This window comes from Oreochromis aureus, linkage group 3 (genome assembly GCF_013358895.1).
Source record: "Oreochromis aureus strain Israel breed Guangdong linkage group 3, ZZ_aureus, whole genome shotgun sequence".
In the NCBI taxonomy this organism is placed as follows: domain Eukaryota; kingdom Metazoa; phylum Chordata; class Actinopteri; order Cichliformes; family Cichlidae; genus Oreochromis; species Oreochromis aureus.
Window position 1 is genome coordinate 64,827,212 of NC_052944.1, and position 11,283 is coordinate 64,838,494.

General features: G+C 41.7%; 1 long non-coding RNA gene across 1 annotated transcript; it reads left to right on the top strand.

Annotated features, from left to right (window-relative positions):
• Window positions 1–1,747: 1,747 nt before the first annotated feature.
• LOC116324663 lies at window positions 1,748–4,422 on the top strand. The gene is made up of 3 exons (XR_004199794.2): window positions 1,748–1,966; window positions 3,506–3,598; window positions 4,020–4,422. It is a non-coding gene; the product is annotated as an uncharacterized LOC116324663 (long non-coding RNA).
• The last annotated feature ends 6,861 nt before the right edge of the window (window positions 4,423–11,283 follow it).

Here is an 11,283-nt window from a genome sequence, read left to right on the forward strand (position 1 = left end):
AACTTTCAGTCCAACAGATCCATCCTCCTTCCCTCCATCTTTGTTGTCTTCATCCTTCTTTTGTCCTCCTGTCTGACCTGCAGGTGAGAAACAGGTGTGAGGTGTCAGCTGTCAGGTAGGTGATGAGTGAAGAACAGAACAGAATCCATTTCCTCTTCAAACTGCTGTCAGACATTATCTACTGCACTCTGATCACATCACTCAGACCAGCTGCTTTCTACAAAGTCTCATCAACAACATCTTTAGAAACAAACATCAACAACCAGGAAGCAGCTTCACCTCTGATCACACACACACTCAACTCTACTCACTCACCTGGAGGAACAACTCTCAGGTAGACGATGCTGATGGGGTCAACATCTCTCTTCTTGCGGTTTGCTGTGGTTGTAATGATACGACACTCATATCTTCCACTATCAACAGTCGTCACATTCTTCAGAACCAAAGACACGTCTCCATCTTTCATCTCTTCGTCCTGCAGAGCCACCCGGTCCTTAAAGGAGGGATGCTGGTTTTCTGGATCAAACATCTTATTCCGATAAACAAAGACGCATTCTGGCTTCAGGTCAGGTCTGCTCCACTCTAAAACCATGATGTTGTCATTTGGAGCTTGGCATGCCAGAGTGACATCCTGTCCAGACTCAGCTGTGACGATTGTCGTGTCTGAGAGGAAACAGCACAGAGGAGAGAGGTTAAAGGTTCAGAGTATAACATTACTGTACAGGACCCAATCAGAGTGAGAAGCTGGTGTTGGTAATCTCATCAGAATTGATGAAATTATGAATACAGAAAAGTACCATCAGATTTTGATCCACCATGAAAGAATCTGATTGGTAACATCCTAATTTTTCAGGCAATGATCCTGAACTGGATAGAAAAAACACACAATGGGAGGCCATGACTGAAACCCACACTGCTTCAGCATTACTAATCATCCTAACAAAGAACAAAACAAAAGGCAAAACCCTCCAAAGATGAGCTCTGAATGGCCTTCAAGAAGTCTGGAGAACTATTCCTGAAGACTGCTTAAAGAAATGACAAGAAAGCTGCGACTTCAGGCTGTGCTGGAGCTCATTAGAGTTACTGGATGCCTTTAATCTGTGTTTCCATGTAGAGAGAGAGGATGGAGATGATGAGGAGCTGAGGAGCAGGATGACAGAGAGACAGAGGAGTTAGTTGGAGAGGATGCAGAGAGGGACAGTCCTGAGAGTGAGGAGGAAGACGAGCTGTGAGGGAGAGGAAGAGGGACAACCAGTGGTTTGTGATGTTGAACAGACCTGTGTGTCTGTGTCTGATGGCTCCTGCTCTCTGGAGAGGAGTGTGTTTTGGTGAATAACCCTTTTTAAGTTCAGTTTATTGACCAACACCTGGGTTTCGTTGTTTTCCTTCTTTAAAAGGTGATCGCAGCTTGTCTCTTTTAGTTTAGTTAGTAACACAAACATTAATAAAACCCTTTAATTGAACCATTTTAGCCTCCCTGTCTCCTTTTTTCAACCTGGACACCTTTGGTTACTTTCCCTGATCCCCTGTACCTTTAGGTTAATGTAACAACACAGACATGTAACAGATTATTATGTTAAAATTATATAAAGTATGTCCAAAGATATTTACTAGATATCGACATCAAACTCACACAAAGTGTGATATAATTTAAAAAAAAAAAAAAAAATCCAACACCAGCAAGACAACCATTCCTCATGCTCACTGAGACAGGAAGTACAACCCTTTTTTGAGACTAGTAGAAAAAAGTCGAACTCGGTTGTGACAGCGTTGCGTTTACTCGCTCCTCCTTTTGACGGATTTTTCAGTTTGATAAAGTTTCGTTTTACCTCAGTCCTTAAAGAGATGGTAGAAACAACTTCCGAGCGCAAACTCTGCATTGTTAGAAAGTTTAACTATCCAGACGACTTAGAAGAAGAAGGACCGGGAGAGGACCAGGCCTCTGCTCCGCTTTAGAAGCTTCCAGGTAACCCCGCCCCCTTCTCTGACGTCACTTTAAGTCACTGTAAGTACAACACTGAGCGAACACACACAGATGTGGTTTGTTTCACACATTTGTGTCCCGCTCACAGTGACAGCAGACTGCTCACGCAGTTTACACAGAGAGAAGAGCAGCGGAGGAGTCGCTGTGATACCGTAATCACGCTGTAAAAGTATAACCGTGTGTGTTCACAGTGTGTACTGTACCCCCCCAATAAATAAATAAATAAATAAATAAATAAATAAAATGAATCAGTTTAACTCACCTGAAGAGACAGCCGACAGAAGGCAGGTAACAATCACAGAGCAGCAGACTGATGTCAGGTTCATTACTTGTAGTTCTGTGGGTGCTGAGATCAGAGTATTTCTAAAGTTCGCGTGAAAAGTTCCCGACCGGTTGTGAATATTTGACTGGAAAATTGTTGCCAAAGCCCGAAATGGTCTAAAGACCTGTCAGACACCTGCTGTCAAAACTGTCGGTGGGAGGGAGGTCCTGGTGGAAACGGAGGAGAAAAGTGTCTTAAAGGCGTTACCCGCGAAGTACCGGAAATACCTGATAGGTTGAAGTTCAGCCTATCAGGTGTCCACTGTTGTGCTTTGCAGCCTATCAGAAATTAGGTACTTGGCACCTGATTCCCAGAAATTGTAGCGGAAATTTAAAAGGGATTTGTTGTCTGTAATGTGGGGGGGAATGAATGGGCAAAAAGAAAATCACACATGGTGTGTTAGTGGCCAGAAAGGCAATTTAATGACCAAATAACCACTGAAATGACCACAAAAATGATCAAAATTTATATTCCAGTGTGTGCTTCTGTGTGCATCTTCATTAGCAGCAAGATGTACTAACCACAGTAGAGTGGTTTTTGTAGGCACACTTTCTACACCTGGTTCAAGGGGCTGCTGTTCCAATCCTGGAGGTGCGCCTTCGGCACCTTCTTCTCATTTTGTTGGTGGGGTGTGGGTCACACTCTGGTTCAGACTACTGTATCTTGAGATCAACGGCAGAAGTGGCTGAGAATTAAGGAGAAGGGTGTCTTGCAGTTGTTGAGGTCACCAGCATGTGCCCCAGCTCTTCCAGGATCACTCTTCATTTGTAGGTTGTAGAGGACTCCCCCACTTCAGTGAAGTTGTTTCCGGCGGGACAAAGACATCGTTTCCCAAGACATCCAGGAGATTGGAGAAAAGAGCCATCAGCCATCAGTTAGTTTTCCTTCAACAACTCGAGTTGCCAACATCCTTGCTAAGTTCTCAAGGCTGCATTTGTGTCTATTGTAGTCCAGGATTGCTTCTTGCTTCCAGGCTTCCTCTATTCCCCATCACTGACTGCTGGTTCCCTGTGTGTTGCTGTCAAAAGAAGCACATTCCTCTGTTGCTTTGGCATGTGGGATATCACCGTGGTAGTTTTGGTGAAGCCAAAGACAGACAACAAAATCTTCCTGCTGTTAGCAGTACTGTGGCAGTACTGCTAACAGCTGTTCTACCTGCAAAAACCTGTTTTATTTATCTTTCTGTGTTTCATGTGCAGAGAGCGATCAGCTGCAGTCTGCTCAGCAGTGAGAAAAGAAGACGTCAGTGATGGACGAATCATCGTCAAAGAGAAGAAAAACAAAGACGAGAGGTTCAGCTGCTCTTCTTTTACTACAAACATCATAAATCCCTGAACATAACCCCCCTGTGCATAGGTGGCTTTAGACAGGGGCCAGTAGAGAACGATGTAGAGAGAGAGGATGGAGATGATGAGGAGCTGAGGAGCAGGATGACAGAGAGACAGAGGAGTTAGTTGGAGAGGATGCAGAGAGGGACAGTCCTGAGAGTGAGGAGGAAGACGGGCTGTGAGGGAGAGGAAGAGGGACAACCAGTGGTTTGTGATGTTGAACAGACCTGTGTGTCTGTGAGTGTCGTGTCATTACAATTCATACAGTCAATGTAACTGACAGCAATGAACAATAATGACAGAATAAAGTAATAAGTTAACAATGATCAGTTCTTATTGTCCTCAGTTACAGCCTCATGTTTACTCTGCATTCATCTCTTATCAGACGTACAAAGATGATCCACCAGTGCTGCCCAGTTTGAGGACATTTCCAGTCACATTAATGGGGGACAGGAGACGCAGCTTCCATCAGAGCTGGTCTGAAAGTCATCGTTGGATTCTCTGTAATTATGGACTCTGCCTGTTTCAGGCCACCAAATATGTCAGGCATGGATTTTAAACATTGTGCACATGTACAGTATGTGAAACCTTTATTTTGAAATTCATTTGGATCTTTATAGTAGATGTAAATATGTAGTGAAAATAAGTTAACTTAATAAATTAAAAGATTAAATATTTCTCTCTTCTTTTGTTTTGTTCTGTGCCCCCATGAAAAACAATGGCCCCTGGTTAGTTTGGTCTGGATCTGCCACTGGTCCGTGTTTCTCTGCAGGTTCAATAAACTTTGGTCTCACTTGATCGTCTCGTGTGCTTCTGTGGGTTTCACAAAGATGTCTGATGGAAAACGTGAGTTGTTGTGGTGAACATAAACACACTTCAGTCCTCTTCAGAGCAGATAACAAAGACAACACACAGGTTAACTTCAGCCACAAACTAAAAGCAGGAGGAACAATTTCACTTTCACAACTTTTACAACTGTGTTTATGTAAAATGTGTTTGAGATCTTCTGAGCAGACTGGTGATGTTGTCTTTTTAAAAAACTGACAGTAAATGCATCACAGACACGTCTGTAATGTTAAAGTGCCCCCTGGTGGAAGGTTTGATTGAAGTTTTACTTTGATTGATTGATTGAATCTTTATTTTGAACATGTTGAAAAAGTACAAAAACATAGAATAAAAAGAGGCAAATAAACAAAGCAAAACAAAAGGAAAACGAGCAACCACAACTACAAATAACTTTCATGTTCAAAAAGGAGCAGGAAGAAGCATAAGCTTATTTAATCCCACCCCCTTTCCACTATCTAGTAATCAATAGACTACAGAAATACCTCCTTGCAATTACATTATATGTTATGTGTATTTTTTTTAATTATTATTAATTTATATATATATATATATATATATATATATATATATATATATATACATATATATATATATACAGTGGCTTGCAAAAGTATTCGCCCCCTTGAACTTTTCCACATTTTGTCACATTACAGCCACAAACATGAATCAGTTTTATTGGAATTCCAGGTGAAAGACCAATACAAAGTGGTGTACACGTGAGAAGTGGAGCGAAAATCATACATGATTCCAAACATTTTTTACAAATAAATAACTGAAAAGTGGGGTGTGCGTAATTATTCAGCCCCCTGAGTCAATACTTTGTAGAACCACCTTTTACTGCAATTACAGCTGCCAGTCTTTTAGGGTGTGTCTCTACCAGCTTTGCACATCTAGAGACTGAAATTCTTGCCAATTCTTCTTTGCAAAACAGTTCCACAACTGCTCTGTGACGGCCTCAGAGGTTGTCTAAGAGAATATTGGGAGCAACAACACCATGAAGTCCAAATATATATATTTCTATCTATCCATACATACTTATATACACAAATACACATTTTCAATAACCCCAGTAACACCTCAAAGGATACACAACCTACAGATATATATACTCATACCAACATACCCGTGCACCCGCACACACATGAAAATACAGGACAAGAACACCCTATCAAATCTCTACCTCCTCCCTGTACCCTGTGAAAACCACATCCTTAAACCGCTTTTTAAACTCCGCCATGCTCGGACATTGCTTCATATCTTTACTTAGTCTGTTCCACAGCTTCACTCCGCACACAGAGATGCAAAAAACTTTTTAATGTTGTACGGATACAAGGATGTTTTAAATTTAATTCCCCTCTCAAATTGTATCCCCGTTCCCTTTTAGAAAACAGTTTTAGAATATTGTCAGGAAGCAGGTTATTTATTGCTTTATACATAATTTGTGCAGTGAGAAAATGAACCAGATCTGTGAATTTTAGAATTTTTGATTTTAAGAATAGTGGATTTGTATGATCTCTGTAATGAGGAGCTGATTCAACAGAGAAACTTGAGTCTCAGTCGGAGCACCAGGTCAGTGCAGTGTGTAGGTAAAGTCCTCAGCTCTCTCACTGCTGCCCAAGAATAAACCATGGTGTGGTGCTGCCCTCTACTGGTACTAAAGTGCAACAGCAGGTTCTCCAACTGAGTGCACCACTGAAAGATTAATGTCTCCACTTTATGACGGAGCAGCAGCTGTTTTGTATCTGAGGAAACTTAACAGGAACTTCATAAAATGAATAAACTTCATAAAATATCTTCTGTAAACACTTTTCAGCAGGTTTGTTCTGAAAAGGTTTGTTCTTGTTCACAGTCTGGCATTCAGACACTAACCAGGTCCAACCTGCTCAGTCTCTGACATCACTCTTGCTCAGGAGTGCTCAGCTCTCTAAAACAGTCCCATGCTGCACTTTAACACAAACAACTTAATGCCACGAAAATAAATCCACAGATATGTGTTATACACACTTGCTGGCCACTTTATTAGGAACACCTTATTGTGCTGCTCAGAGCATCAGAGTATCAGGCTTGAGCAGCTGAGCCAATCCTGTGATAAGCAGCTGCTGTTTAACCAACCAGAGAAAGTGGAGTAGATCCAGTTTACACATCTGCTCAGTGAGGTTTGTTTGAGTCCAGCTCAGATTATTCAGCTTCAGTTCAAGATTATTCATGAAGCAGCAGAAAACAACAACCATCTGAAGGCTCTTTTATAATAAAAAACATTATAAACAGAAAATCTCTGAAAACTGCATGAAATGAGTCAACAGATCAGAAAGTTTCTGATAAAAACAGATTTATTCTTACAGAAAGAAGACTAAACAAGATTCCTGCTCATAGAAATAAATATATTACATACAGTGTGCAATAACAGAGTTAAGAAGTGCGCGCAATGCTTAAAGCTGTATATAATAAACATTAGAAGCTTCTGTGATATAAACATGAGTGTTTTATCTGTTTAAAGTGAAGCAGCAGGCAGTTTGATGTTAGCTCAGCAGGAGGTCGAGAGCAGGAAGTAACAGCTACAGCTCACAGTATGAAGATAAGTTTAGTGTGATAAACTAAACTTCATATGAAGACTTCAGCTGGTGTTCATGAAGGTCGAGGAGCGAGTGAGGAGCTAAAGGCACAACTTTCACTTTGGGCCAGTTTTCTACTACATATCAGTCTGCTCCTGTTTCACTTATAATAAATAATTAAAATTTCCCGAAGCACAAAAAATCTGTTTGGAATAAATAAATGTTTAGTCTTTCAGATACTTAACATCAAACTTTGGATGTCATGGAAATTAATTTCAGGACATTTTCAAATGTCTTTACCCTGAATGCTTAGGGTAAAGATGATGGTTGGACTTATCTCAAGGGGGGATGAATCAGACTACAGAGATGAAGTCAACAGACTGACTGAGTGGTGTTCAGTTAATAACCTCCAACCTCCAACCACGAAAACTAAAGAACTTATCTTCGACTTCAGGAAGGGCAGAGCAGACCCGGCCCCACTGTACATTCACGGGAGCTGTGTGGAGAGGGTGCACTCCATGAGGTTTCTGGGCGTGCAGATCTCTGATGATCTCTCCTGGACTGCAAATACCACGGCGGTGGTAAAAAAGGCCCAGCAGCGTCTCCACTTTCTGAGAGTGCTCAGGAGGAACAACCTGGAGGAGAGGCTGCTGGTGACATTCTACAGAGCCACCATAGAGAGCATCCTAACATACGGCATAACAGCATGGTATGCAGGGTGCTCAGCTGCAGACAGGAAAGCACTGCAGAGGGTTATCAACACAGCCCAGAAGATCACTGGCTGCTCTCTGCCCAGCCTGGAGGTCATTGCAAACTCTCGGTACCTCAGCAGAGCTTGCAATATCATCAAGGACCATTCTCACCCCAGCAATCAACTGTTTGAACTATTACCGTCAGGCCGTCGGCACAGGTCACATAAAACCAGGACAAACAGATTCAGGGATAGCTTCTTTCCCAGAGCTATCACCATAGTAAATAAGCACAAAAACAATTGAAACTCCTTAGCTATATCATACTGTCACTGTCATTATATTATGCTGCTATCCATACTGTCATTATATTAATGCTGCTATCCTGTATATATCATACTTACTATTGTTTGAGTACTCACGATTGTTTTATATTACTTTTTATATTTTACATTTATATTTATTATTGAATTTTGCACCAAGGGAGTGGCACTCCAATTTCGTTGTACCCTGTACAATGACAATAAAGGCTATTCTTACTCTGATTCTGATTCACCTTGGAGAAGCTGGAAGAGAAGCAAGAGACTCAGATGAGGGAAAAAAAGAAGTTCTGACACATTTCAAACAGGCTGCTGTTCAGCTGGAGGCTGGTAGGAATCCTTATTCTGTTGTTGTTTATGTTTTCTGTAGATGAAAACACCAACAACAGCAGCAACAAGAAGCAGAGCACAAATAGACAGACCGACTATCAGTCCAACAGATCCATCCTCCTTCCCTCCATCCTCCTTCCCTGCCTCCTTCCCTCCATCCTCTGTGTCTCCTCCTGTCTGACCTGCAGGTGAGAAACAGGTGTGAGGTGTCAGCTGTCAGGTAGGTGATGAGTGAAGAACAGAACAGAATCCATTTCCTCTTCAAACTGCTGTCAGACATTATCTACTGCACTCTGATCACATCACTCAGACCAGCTGCTTTCTACAAAGTCTCATCAACAACATCTTTAGAAACAAACATCAACAACCAGGAAGCAGCTTCACCTCTGATCACACACACACTCAACTCTACTCACTCACCTGGAGGAACAACAACACTCAGGTAGATGATGCTGATGGGGTCAGTCTTAAGATTTGCTCTCCTCCTGCGGTTTGTTCTTCTCATGAAGACACGACACTCATATTTTCCAGCATCTGCAGTTGTGACGTTCTTCAGAATCAGAGACACGTCTCCATCCTTCATCTGTCTGTCCTGCAGATCCACCCGGTTCTTAAAAGATGGATGCTGGTCCTCAGGATCAAACTGTTCATCTCGGTACAAAAGCACATGTTCTGACTCCAGATCAGCTCTGCTCCACTCTACTACTGTGATGCTTTTGCTGTCATGTGGAGCTCGACATGTCAGTGTGACGTTCTGTCCAGACTCAGCTGTGATGTTTTTCTGGTCTGAAAGAGGAAACAACACAGAGCAGAGAGGTTAAAGGTCAAAGTTTAAACTGTTCACTTCTACAGCAGCCAATCAGAGAGCAACCATGAGTCCGTGGTTTATGCTGGTTGAATCAAGTGAACCTGACCATTAGACCTGTTGGAACAACAGTACAGATGAATAAAAATAACCTATAAAGAACTGTTCCTTCTGTGAAGACGACATGAACTTGTCCAGGTTGTTTTAAGTAGGCTGACATTCCTGAGAGTTTTCCTCCCGTTTTCACCATGAGAGCTACAAGGCCATGAACCTACATGAGCCTCTAGTTTATACACCAGGTGCACTGAACCTTACACTGGTAAAGAGCCTGCACAAGCTGCCTGTGAACACAAGTTCATACAGCATAACTGCAAATACTGTGTGCACTTTAACTTTCTAAATGAGCTACTGGTTGAGAAGGGAGAGCAAGTTCTCCAGCTGCTGCTGAATTGAGCAGCCTAGCTCCCTGGATTTGCACCCTGAGCATGCTGTCCTCGGCAGCGGTGTGTGGCACTGCTAGATTTGTTATCAATCCCATACCAAGTAAATAAAGGGCCAGTATCACCAATACTTTATACCAATTAAGGTGGATGGATCATCAAATTGCTAAATCTGAATTAATCAGTTAAAACCCAGGACAGTAATAATACAACGATTTAGTCTGTAGCACATCTACTTGTAGTTTAAACACAGTAATCACACAGTATCTCTTTCACAGTCAACATAAAAGGATTATATTCAATCAAATCTGAGACATATTATATTCAGAATATTTGTTTTAAGCTCACAAAGCTCACCATTAGTGAGCTTGTGTTAATAGTACAGAGTTGAGGGGTGATAGCTGAAGTAAATGTAGATTTTTTTTATAATTAGAAGTGTCTGAATCAATAATAAACAAACCTTTACAGCAGTTTCTCCATGTTTATTTGACATTGTTTTTACTATGTTTATTATTTTATTGTATTTATTATTCTTATTGTATCTCTTATATTTCTATTGTTCAGCACAGCCTTGGTCAGCCTTGTGTGTTTTTTAAAGTGCTATATAAATAAACTATGGTGATGATGATGATGATGACATTGCTTTAAACTGAATGACAGTACTAACTGCTCCCTCTGCAGGTCAGAGTTGTGAAGAGAACAGCAGACTCTTTTATTTAACAACTTAATTATACAAACTGTTATGTAAACGTGTGTGAGTACATCTAAAATCTAACATCCACTTTCTTACATGACGGAAAAGTTTTGGTGACAGGATACCTGCGTCCTCTCTGTGAGCGGCCCACACTAAAGCAGCTCTAACATCTAACAACCGGTAAGAAATAAATCGATAGGATTTTAAAATAAAATTGACCTACACAGGTAAAGCCCACGAGGGAGACAGACAGTAAAGTCCAGCAGAGCCACGGAGATGTTACATCAAACATGTTTCATGAAGCACACTCAGACTGCACGAGAGGAAAGTTGCTAGATGTTTGAGGGGGGCGTGTTTTTATTTTTTTTCATACTATTTTCCACGCCCAATTTTGTTATTGGATAAGGATGACTCAAGCTGTGTCCCAAAACGTCGGCTGCATCCTTCGGAGGACCCGGCCTTCGCGGTCTACGTGGGGCCGGGTCCTTCGAAGACCGAGAAGGCCGGAAGTGCGAGGCTGTGAAATGGGACGGTCTAGCCTTCAGATCTGCGTCACCGCTGTGTCGGTGGAGTTTAATAAACTCGGCCGTCTGCTCCTTGCGATCTAAAATATAACAGGACACTGGCGTAAATTCTCGACCGTCTCACACTTCTGTTTAATCAGTTTTCTTTTTAACGTTTATTCAGCTGTGTGAAAATCCCGGAGGAACCCACCCGATGGATTAATAAAGTTTTATTTAATCTAATAATCTAATAACTTTGATCTCAGCCAACCCGATTTACTCACGAACAAATAAAACACCGAAATAAGGCAAACAATTACATTTTTAAGTTATCCGAGTGACTTATATATCATGTTTAACCTGAGTAGCGAAAGAGCGGGGGTCTGAAAACGATGACGCCGGGAGTCCGCTGCTCTCGCCGGCTCGAGCGACCATTGAATCCCCCGGTTTGCTATCGAGCGGGTGGGTAA